The sequence below is a fragment of the Castor canadensis genome, chromosome 2 (assembly GCF_047511655.1).
Source record: "Castor canadensis chromosome 2, mCasCan1.hap1v2, whole genome shotgun sequence".
NCBI classification, from domain to species: Eukaryota; Metazoa; Chordata; class Mammalia; order Rodentia; family Castoridae; genus Castor; species Castor canadensis.
Genome location: NC_133387.1, coordinates 14,054,864 through 14,064,941, shown reverse-complemented (window position 1 = coordinate 14,064,941; position 10,078 = coordinate 14,054,864). Strand labels below are relative to the sequence as shown.

The 10,078-nt window shown below is 38.9% G+C and overlaps 1 pseudogene; it reads right to left on the bottom strand.

Annotated features, from left to right (window-relative positions):
• Window positions 1–561: 561 nt before the first annotated feature.
• On the bottom strand, window positions 562–1,503 carry LOC109677687 (olfactory receptor 9A1-like; annotated as a pseudogene).
• Between the last annotated feature and the right edge of the window lie 8,575 nt (window positions 1,504–10,078).

Below are 10,078 nucleotides of genomic sequence, written 5' to 3'. Positions count from 1 at the left end.
AGCTACTCAAATAAAAAGTAATAAAATGTGAAATAAAGTTACTGATGCATGCTGATAGAAGACTGAGGAGCAAGCCTAATGCTACAAAGGAGAGACACATATACTTACACTTGTAAGAAGATGTTGAGCATATGTATAAAAAACACAGGAAGGATGAAAGATTGACCCCTGCTTCCAAAGAACTGCCACTTGACCATGTGTCAGGCAAAAGATTTAACATGTGTATGAATTGTGAGTCCTATTCTTGGAGGCTTTAAGACAATTTGATCTAAAGCTTCAACACAGTCCCAACTGAAATCCCACAAGGTTTATTTTTTAAAATGTTTTTAAAGGTACTGGGGTTTGAACTCAGGGCCTCATGCTTGGTAGTCAGCACTTTACTACTTCAGCCCAGACCCCATCTCTCTTTGCTTTTGTTTGTTTTTCAGATTGGGTTGTACATTTTTGCCTGAGGCTAGCCTGGGACTGTGAGTCTCCTACCTCCACCTCCCAGGACTCAAGATTTGAGTTAAAGTTTTCAGAGTACTCAAGTCCATGGTGAGGATTGTCCTTAGGACGGACCTAATCCTTGAGAAGTTGACAGCAGTGTTTCACACCATCCTGAAAGGCCTGTATGAATTTTTCATTCTGTAGGGTGAAGATGAAAGGGTTCAGGAAAGGAGTCACCACTAAAACCAGCAGAGATGCTACCCTGTTGTATTTGGCACCCGTGTTTGCTTGGGTTTCACATAGAGGAAGAAGCAGCTGCAGTAGCCAATCACAACATAAGTAAAGTGGGAGGCACAAGTGGAGAAGGCCTTCCGCCAGCCTGAAGCTGAGGGGATCTTCAGGATGGTGGAGATGATGTAGACGTAGGAGATAATCGTAGGGATCAAAGAACCAATGATAATGAAAACAACCATTAAAAAAGAATAAACTCTGTGAAAAGAGTGTTATTAAAAGATAGTTTGAGCAATTGCCCTCAGTCAAAGTAAAAATGGTCTAACAGATTTGCTTTGCAGAAACTAAGCTAAAATGTGGCATAGACTGGTCAGATTTGAAAAAGGAAGCCAAATACCATTTACACAATTACCATCCAAATGCAGGTGCAGCTGTTCATGATGATGGTGTACCTCAAAGGATTGCAAACAGCCATGTAGTGGTCCACAGCCATCACTCCTATTAATGCCAACTCCAGCTTCCCAAAGAAAGGTGCAAATATAATTGCTTACAACATGTACCCAGAGATATCCTCTGAGTCTTTAGGACCAGCAATCCCTGGAGCATAAAAGGGACAGCAACAGAGATGATCAAGATCTCCAGGACAGAGAGGTGGCCAAGGAAGAAGTACATGGGAGACCACAGATGTTTATCAGCACAGACAGTGATGATGATGACCATGTTTCCTGTGATTGTCACTGAGTAGAAGAAGAAGAAGGTAGCAAAAAGAATATGGCGCAGTATTTTTGAGCCAGGGAAGCCAACAAGCTAAAATTCTGTGGCACTAGAATAATTCCCTGACATTGAGTTCTGAGTATTTATTCCTTGTGGAATCTAGAGAACAATTAGAGATAACACTGCTTCTCATCTCAAACAAGGAAGAAGGAAATCCTGTCATTTGCAGCAAAATGGGTAGGAGTGGAGGACATTACATCAAGTGAAATAAGCCAGATACAGAAAGACAAGGCTGTACCATGTCTTTTAGTATAATTATTACATATTAATAAAACATAAAGATGAAATAGAATTGTTCCCAGGTAGAGAAAAGATACCACTCCTGTTTAAGGTCCTACATGACCAGGAAAAGGCTCATGTTCTCCTATTCCCTTTACATGATTGGCAATAATTTTTTTAAAAAATGCACAATATATGGATTGGCCAAAAGATGAGCCCAGTCCCCAATGCCATACTGTAGACACAGAAGCCCCTCCATCTACTTCTCTCAGTCTGTTCACATGCCCCCTTTGGCTCTGATCTGTCAGTCTGACTGCCTTTCAGGCTACAGTGGACTTCTTTTTTAAATCACTAATCAATTCCAGTTGGAAGGCCCTAAACTCTGTCTGCCAAGAATATTCTCTCCTGCAAATTACTGGTCTATATACTGACCTATAGAAAACCTTTCCTGCTTAACCTCCGAGGTTAAACAGAAGATTTGGGTACTTTGAAGCATAGATTCTATTTATATTGTATTTGCTTTAAAGCTTCTGTTTTACCCCAATGTATATTAATGAGAATGCTGGTGTATTGAGGATCATGCATAATAAGATCTTGAGGGTGAGGATTTAGTTTCTCTCAGTCCATTGGTCAGCAAGTTCTCTGAATGTGTTATCCTCTTTCTTCCCTCTATTCATGGAAAGAGAAGTCTTGTCTGCCTTTCTCCTCAGTGAATGTGTCTTTGCGCTGGAGGAAGATTGGCTAGCACCTGGTATTATTTAAGCAAGGCCATCTCTCTCCTAGCTGTAAAACTTATTATCACCTTAATGACAGTAGGAGAATCCAGGAGGGCATTGGAAGAGGCTTTGAGTCAGTTCAGCAAACCTCTGTATTTAGGATAGGGTGCTGAGAACATGTAGATTCAGCAGGGAGTCGAAGTTATCAAATATAAACTCTGGGAACTGTACACCCTATATATATATATGGCCATGGTCTCCATATAAGGGAAAATTTGTAAAGTTTTCTCAAAGCCATGTTCCTTCTACAATGCTTTCCTTGAAGCCAAATGAGAAATTAAAGATTCACCTGCTAGTAACATACAATAGACCCAAGGACCTGTGCTCCTTAGGATTTCTAGATCCATTTCTCAGTTCCTTCAGGTCTTTGCTCAAGTGTCCAAGCTCAAGATGACTTTCCTCATCACCCTGTTTAAAAGATCACATAATACCCTTTACTCTTTAACACATAACTGTTTACATATTTAGGTCTCATCACTTAAAATTAAAACATTTGTTTTTTATTGTCTGTCACTGTTTTTACCTTGTAAGCACCATACCATGAAAGCATAACCTTGTCCTTCTTCTTCACTCAGTCTCATGCAGAGTGAGCTGGATCTCCATAGATGTATTCCGGTGAATCAATGAATTGGTAGTTGAGGAAGAAATCTCTGAACACAGCTTACCTAGTCCTAGCTACAGTCTTTTCTAAAGAAACTGCTTTTTCTCCGCTGGTCTTAATGATACATTTCCCTGTCAATATTTTTTTTTTCTGCTCTGGAGATCCCTTATGAATTGGCAGTTTAGAAACAAGGAGAGATTTGTTGGGAGATCTCAGTAATCTGCTTTCCACAATGTCTGTTTAGCCATGGCATGGTGAAACTTAAGGAGAGATGAGGTTTCTGAAAATAACAAGGAACTCTTTGGAACTCTTTCTATTTCTTTTTTTTTTTAATTTTATTATTCATATGTGCATACAAGGCTTGGGTCATTTCTCCCCCCTGCCCCCACCCCCTCCCTTACCACCCACTCCGCCCCTTCCCTCTCCCCCCTACCCCCTCAATACCCAGCAGAAACTATTTTGCCCTTATTTCTAATTTTGTTGTAGAGAGAGTATAAGCAATAATAGGAAGAAACAAGGGTTTTTGCTGGTTGAGATAAGGATAGCTATACAGGGCATTGAGTCACATTGATTTCCTGTGCGTGTGTGTTACCTTCCAGGTTAATTCTTTTTGATCTAACCCTTTCTCTAGTTCCTGGTCCCCTTTTCCTATTGGCCTCAGTTGCTTTTAAGGTATATGCTTTAGTTTCTCTGCATTAAGGGCAACAAATGCTAGCTAGTTTTTTAGGTGTCTTACCTATCCTCACCCCTCCCTTGTGTGCTCTCGCTTTTATTGTGTACTCAAAGTCCAATCCCATTGTTGTGTTTGCCCTTGATATAATGTCCACATGTGAGGGAGAACATATGATTTTTGGTCTTTTGGGCCAGGCTAACCTCACTCAGAATGATGTTCTCCAATTCCATCCATTTACCAGCGAATGATAACATTTCATTCTTCTTCATGGCTGCATAAAATTCCATTGTGTATAGATACCACATCTCTAGCAATAAAGGAAATGCAAATTAAAACCATGCTGAGATTCCACCTCACCCCTGTTAGAATAGCCATCATCAGCAACACCACCAACAACAGGTGTTGGGGAGGATGTGGGGAAAAAAGAACCCTCTTACACTGTTGGTGGGACTGTAAACTAGTACAACCACTCTGGAAAAAAATTTGGAGGCTACTTAAAAAGCTAGACATTGATCTACCATTTGATCCAGCAATACCACTCTTGGGGATATACCCAAAAGACTGTGACACAGGTTACTCCAGAGGCACCTGCACACCCATGTTTATTGCGGCACTATTCACAATAGCCAAGTTATGGAAACATCCAAGATGCCCCACCACTGACGAATGGATTAAGAAAATGTGGTATCTTTCTATTTCACCATTGGGCCGGTGCATAGATGGAAGTGCTTCCTGTTATATAGAGGGACTTGGTCATGAGTCTGTTCACTCTACTGTTCCCCTAGCCCATTCCTCAGGATGTGGGTGTCTTGCTTCTTCATGGCCACCAGTCCCAGAATTGTTCATCGTGCTTTCTCCTACTCTGTCCTTTAAAGAGGGAAGTCACTTACCTCCAGAGAAAGGGACTGAACTGAGAAGTTCAATGACTCTCTAGAACTCATCCCCGGCCACCTCCTAATTAGTCTTAGTATGCTCTGTGGGCCAGAGAGAGATGCTGCCACCTTCCCTCTCAGTGAAACTGGGAACTGTTGTCACACTAGCAATTAGGAAAAAATTCAGATAACATATTACTTGGGAATCCTAGCTGTTTCATTCTTTCTCTACCTCCTTATTTCCCTCTGCAATGTGTCCCTAAGGAAAGTTATTCACTGAGGAAAGTTAGTTCATTGGAACCCTGGGGATGCAGTCAAGGAAAAGATAGAGAAAGGTTTTCTCTCTTGAGACTGATTGACTTTTCCAACTTTTAAAAGTTTTGTTTAATGAGAAAATGAAAAACTCACTCATGAAGATTTTTTCAACATCCAGGTTGCTCTCCTCTTGCTTCAAATCCTATTTATCTGCAAATATTTCAAGTCGGTCCTCTGTTCTCATATGTGCATCTCCCTCATTTCAGATAGCTCTGCAGAACCTAAGCTGCATCCAGGAAGAAGACTTTGCTAAAAATTCAAGATATGTTTCAAAAACCAAAGACTATGATGGGTAAATGATGGGAGTAAGATGGTGGAGTTGTCAGCTCCAACCTCCTGTCCTCCACTGAATCAAAAGTAAACAAGAAGAATCATTAGAAACAATTTCTAGAACCTGGCAAACATTCCCAGTTTTACAGAAACCAAGCAAATATAGATTCAAGAAAAATGACTTCAAAATAGAGCTATCTGAAGGATTGACTGAAGGTGCTCCTTTTTGTTTCACCTGCTGTTGAACCCACTCATGGTGAAAAGTGGTCAGCATTGTTCAAGAATATCATAAAACTAAGTGAAATCCTGAAGTCACCTAGGGTTAAATATTAGTATTGACATACGTACTAGACAATCGAAGGCCTCAGAGGAAAAAAATGGGTAGTTTCATAAGGAAACTTGGGTTTTGTAACTTTGCTTTTTAGTTCCTACATAATGTAAAAGGCAAATGCATAAAAATTATAAATCTATTTTATTGGGTGCATAATATATAAAGATTTGATTTGTGATAACAATTACATAAAAGATGAGTATAGTACTACATAAGCCAGACTTTTGCTTGCTATTGAAATTAAGTTGGTATCTATTTAAACTATATTGGTATAGATTTGGTAAGTAAAACATAGCATCCCAAGTAAACACAAAGAAAATATCTTGAAAGCATGTGCTTGGTGTGCACAAAACCCTGGGTACAATCCACAGTACCCCCCAAGTCCCACATGCAAACAAACAAACAAACAAAAAACCAAGTAAACAAAAATGAAGACAATGGAGGAAATAAGGAACAAATAATGTGTGACAAACAGAAAATAAATAGCAAAATGACAAAAGTTAGTCCTTCTTTATTAGCAGTGGATTGACCTCTGCAGAGTTTAGCACAATGAATTAAAAATAATTATCCAACTACATGCTCCATTTGTATCAAAATACAATATGTTGAAAGTGAACATAAAGAAAAAGATATCACATGCCAATAGTAACCAAGATTGCTGAGTGGCTCTACTAACATACAAGAAATAGATTTTAAGTTGAATGTGTTACATAGACAAGAAGGATATTAGATATTCACAAAAATATCAATTCAGAAAGAAGATATAACTATGAGAAAAAATATATATATACCAAAGAACAGTCCCCAAACACATGAAATACTGACAGAACTGAATGGAAAAGTAAAAAGTTCTACAATAATAGTTAAAGACTTCAATAACAGAATGTCAAGCTGGGTATGGTGACTCATAACTATAATCTCAGTGCTTGGAGGATGAAGCAGAAGTATTGTGAGTTCAAGACCAGCTTGGGCTACATGGCAGGAACCTGTCTCAAAAAAAATCTGTGGTATAAAGTAGGCCTAATAAAAATAGTTGGCTGCATTTAATGAATGCAGAATATACATTCTGATATATATATATAAAACATATATATTATATATAAAACATATTATTATATAACATATATACACATATATAACATATATTATATATAGAATATATAGAATATACATATATAAAACATATATATTATATATAAAACATTTTCCAAGATACAATATATCTTATGCTATAAAACAAGTCTCAATAAAGTTAAAAACATTGAAATCATATGAAGTTTATTTATTTTAAAACCATAATTAAAGAAACTAAAAATCAATTGCTATAGTTAAATTGGAAAAGTATGGAAATTATGCAACACACTAAACAACTAATGAGTCAAGAAACTAAAAATATAGAGATTATGAAAATAAAAATAGCCGAAATTTGTAAGATGCAGTGAAGTCAGTGCTCTGAGTAAAATTTATTTTTGTAAGCACTTGAGTTCAAAAGGAGGAAGATTTCAAACCAATAACCTAACTTTATACATTAAGAAACTAGAAAAAGAAGAGCAAAGTGAACTCAAAGAAAGAAGAAAATAATAAAAATTAGAGCAGAGATAAAAGAAATAGAGAATAGAAAACTAATAGAATCGATGCAACCAAGAGTTGGTTCTTTGGAAAGATCTGGAAAACTGACAACCCCTTAGGTACACTGACAGAGAGAGAGAAGACTGAAGTATATATAATCAGAAAGTAAAGAGAGTATGAAGGCTAATCTTGTCTGTTTGGTTGGATTGATAGCTAGGAGATGATTAATGTATACTTCTGTGTGTATCACTGAGGATGCTTTTCAGAGAACTTTGTCATGTAGGATGGCAATTGACAGGGGAAGATCTGCCTTGAAATGGTTGGTGCCATCGACGGGTTGGGAGCTCAGATGGAACAAAGCAGAAAGCAGAAGCCAGGCAGCACTTGAAAGCTTGATTCATCCTGAGCACGAGTATTTGCTGCTGTTAATATCACTTGCAGACATCAGACTCCAGCTTTCTCAGCCTTCCACTGCAGACTCACACCAGCAACTCTCCAGGCTCCGGGGATCTTCCAGACCTTTAGCTTCAGATGGAACTGCATCCCTGATTTCCTTTCTTCTGAGACTTCAGTTTCTTGGACTGCACAACTACTGTTTATCTGTCTTTCTAGCTTTCAGACAGCTATTGTGGGACTATCCAGCCTCTGGTTGTGTAACCCAAGCTAATAAATATCCTTTTATAATGTGTGTGTTTATATATGTATACATTTATATATAGATTCTATTGGTTCTTTTCCTCAAGAGAGCACTGACTAACACAAAGAAGATATTTTAATGGATTTTGTAGAAATAAAAATGATTATAATGCCCTAAACAATTGTATACCAACAAATTAAATAGTGTAGATGATACCGGAACTGAAATATCCTGGACAGACGAGCCCCCAATTATGATACTGGACTGGATTGTCGTTCGCCAGGTTTGCGTCCTGAAGCAGTTGATGATGAAGGCACTGGACAAGCAGTTAGGAGTTAAAGCAAGTTCATGCCACAGACCAGGAGTTAAGGGAAAAGCAAGCACAAGATTATTGAAAGGATAGAAAAGCACCCGGATGGGTGGGACTCAGTGAACGAACTAAGCCAAACAATAGCTGAAGTCTATGAGATGATATAGAGCTTTAACTGGCTTAGATCCAACTGTTCTATCTTGAAATTAAATTTGTAATTGGTTGGCCCTGAGTCAACTTCTTCCTGAACTCAGTCACCTATCTGTCCCTCTTCTTATCTTACTGAGCATTCCAAGAAGGTCTGGCTAGCTCACCCTGGCCTTTGGGCTCTTGTGGCTGCATTTTGTTATTTTGGTTAGAGGCTTGTTATTTTTGTGAGAAACCTATTGTTTCTCATGCCCCTTTTACACATCTGTTTCTAAAGTGCCTCTCTTACCCAAAATGAAGTAACCTCTGTCATTGCTTCCCTTACAGTAGCTCTATCACTCTGGGATCTTGGCAGTGGTCCTACTCTAGTAGTTTCATTACACGTCACCCTTTTTGTGGCTCTGGCTCCAATCCCACATTTTTGCTTAGTATTATGCAGGTAGGGGCTCTCTGTAATGCTTCCTCTCTGTAACAAGGGTCCGTCTGGGCCACCACAGTATCTATAACATCCCTTGAATTCTAGGTGGAGGAAGTCATGCCCACATAACTCTTGCATTCTGTAGGCTTGCAGAATTAACACCACAAGGACTCTGCCAAGGCTTACAGCTTGTACTTTCTGGAGCAGCAAGTCAAGCTGCATGTGGAGCCCTTTGAGCAGGTGGAGAAGCCAAGGAATGCTGTGCAGAATGTAGGGAGCAACATGTAAATTCTATCTTTAAGTCATCTCTTTGTTCTCTGAATTCACTGTAAGTAATTAAAAGTGACATGTGACTACATGTCATCCTGAATGCTTTGGTGCTGAGAAATTTTTTCTTCCAAATACCCTAGATTATTGCTGTTAAGTTCTGGGTTATAGAAAGCCCTAAGGTATGAGCCCAGTGCATCCAAGTTCTCTGTGGCTTTATAACAAGATCTTTACTCCAGTTTCTAGTACCTTGTTCCTTAGTTCCATTTGAAAACCCAACAGAATGGCCTTTACTGTCCACATTTCTATCAACATCTGGTCATGAACACTTTAGATAAACTGATAAAATCCAGATTTTCCCTAGGTTTTTTTTTTTTTTTCTTTTTTCTGAGCTCTCAGCAGAGCCACCCCTTGTTGTGGTTTGAATATGAAGTATCCCTCCAAAAGGCTCAGGTGTTAAAGGCTTGGTTCCCAGCTGGTAGCACGAATAACAGGTGATTGGATCATGAGGGTTCTCACTTTATCAACAGGTTAATACACTGATAAGGGCTATTAGGAGATGGGGCCTGGCTGGAGGAAGTAGGTTACTGGTGGCATGTGTTTGAAAGGTCTATCTTGTTCTTGGCCTCTTCCTTTTGGGCTCTCTGCCTCTGCCTGCCATGAGGTGAATCATTTTGCTCTACCATGTGCTCCCTGCTATGATGCTGTGCCTTGCCACACACGGGTCCAGAAGCAATTGAGCCAAGTGACTATGGTCTGAAACTGTGAGCCAAAAATCAATCAGTCCATCTTCCTTTTAATTGTTTCTCTAGTGTATTTTGTCACAGTGATGTAAAATGACTGACATGCCCTTAATACTCTGTTTATGGCAATAAAGGTTTTTTTAGTATTCACTCCAAAACTGTTCCAGCTTCTACCCATTACCCTGTTCCACATTTTCAGGTATTTGTATAGGAACAACTCTACTTCTTGGTATCAATTTTCTGCCTTAGTCCATTTTCCTGTTTTTATTACAAAATACTTGAGGGCAGGTAATTTATAAAGGATAGAAATGTATTTGACTCAAAGCTCTGAAGTCTGGAAAGCTTAACAGCATGATGCTAGCATGTGACTGGCATCTGTTAAGGGCCTTCTTGTTACATCATAATGAAACAGCAGGTGTGCTAGCTTAGGTATCTCTAGCCACTAATGTCATCATTGGGGCTCTACCCCTTCATGACCTCATCTAATCCTAATTAC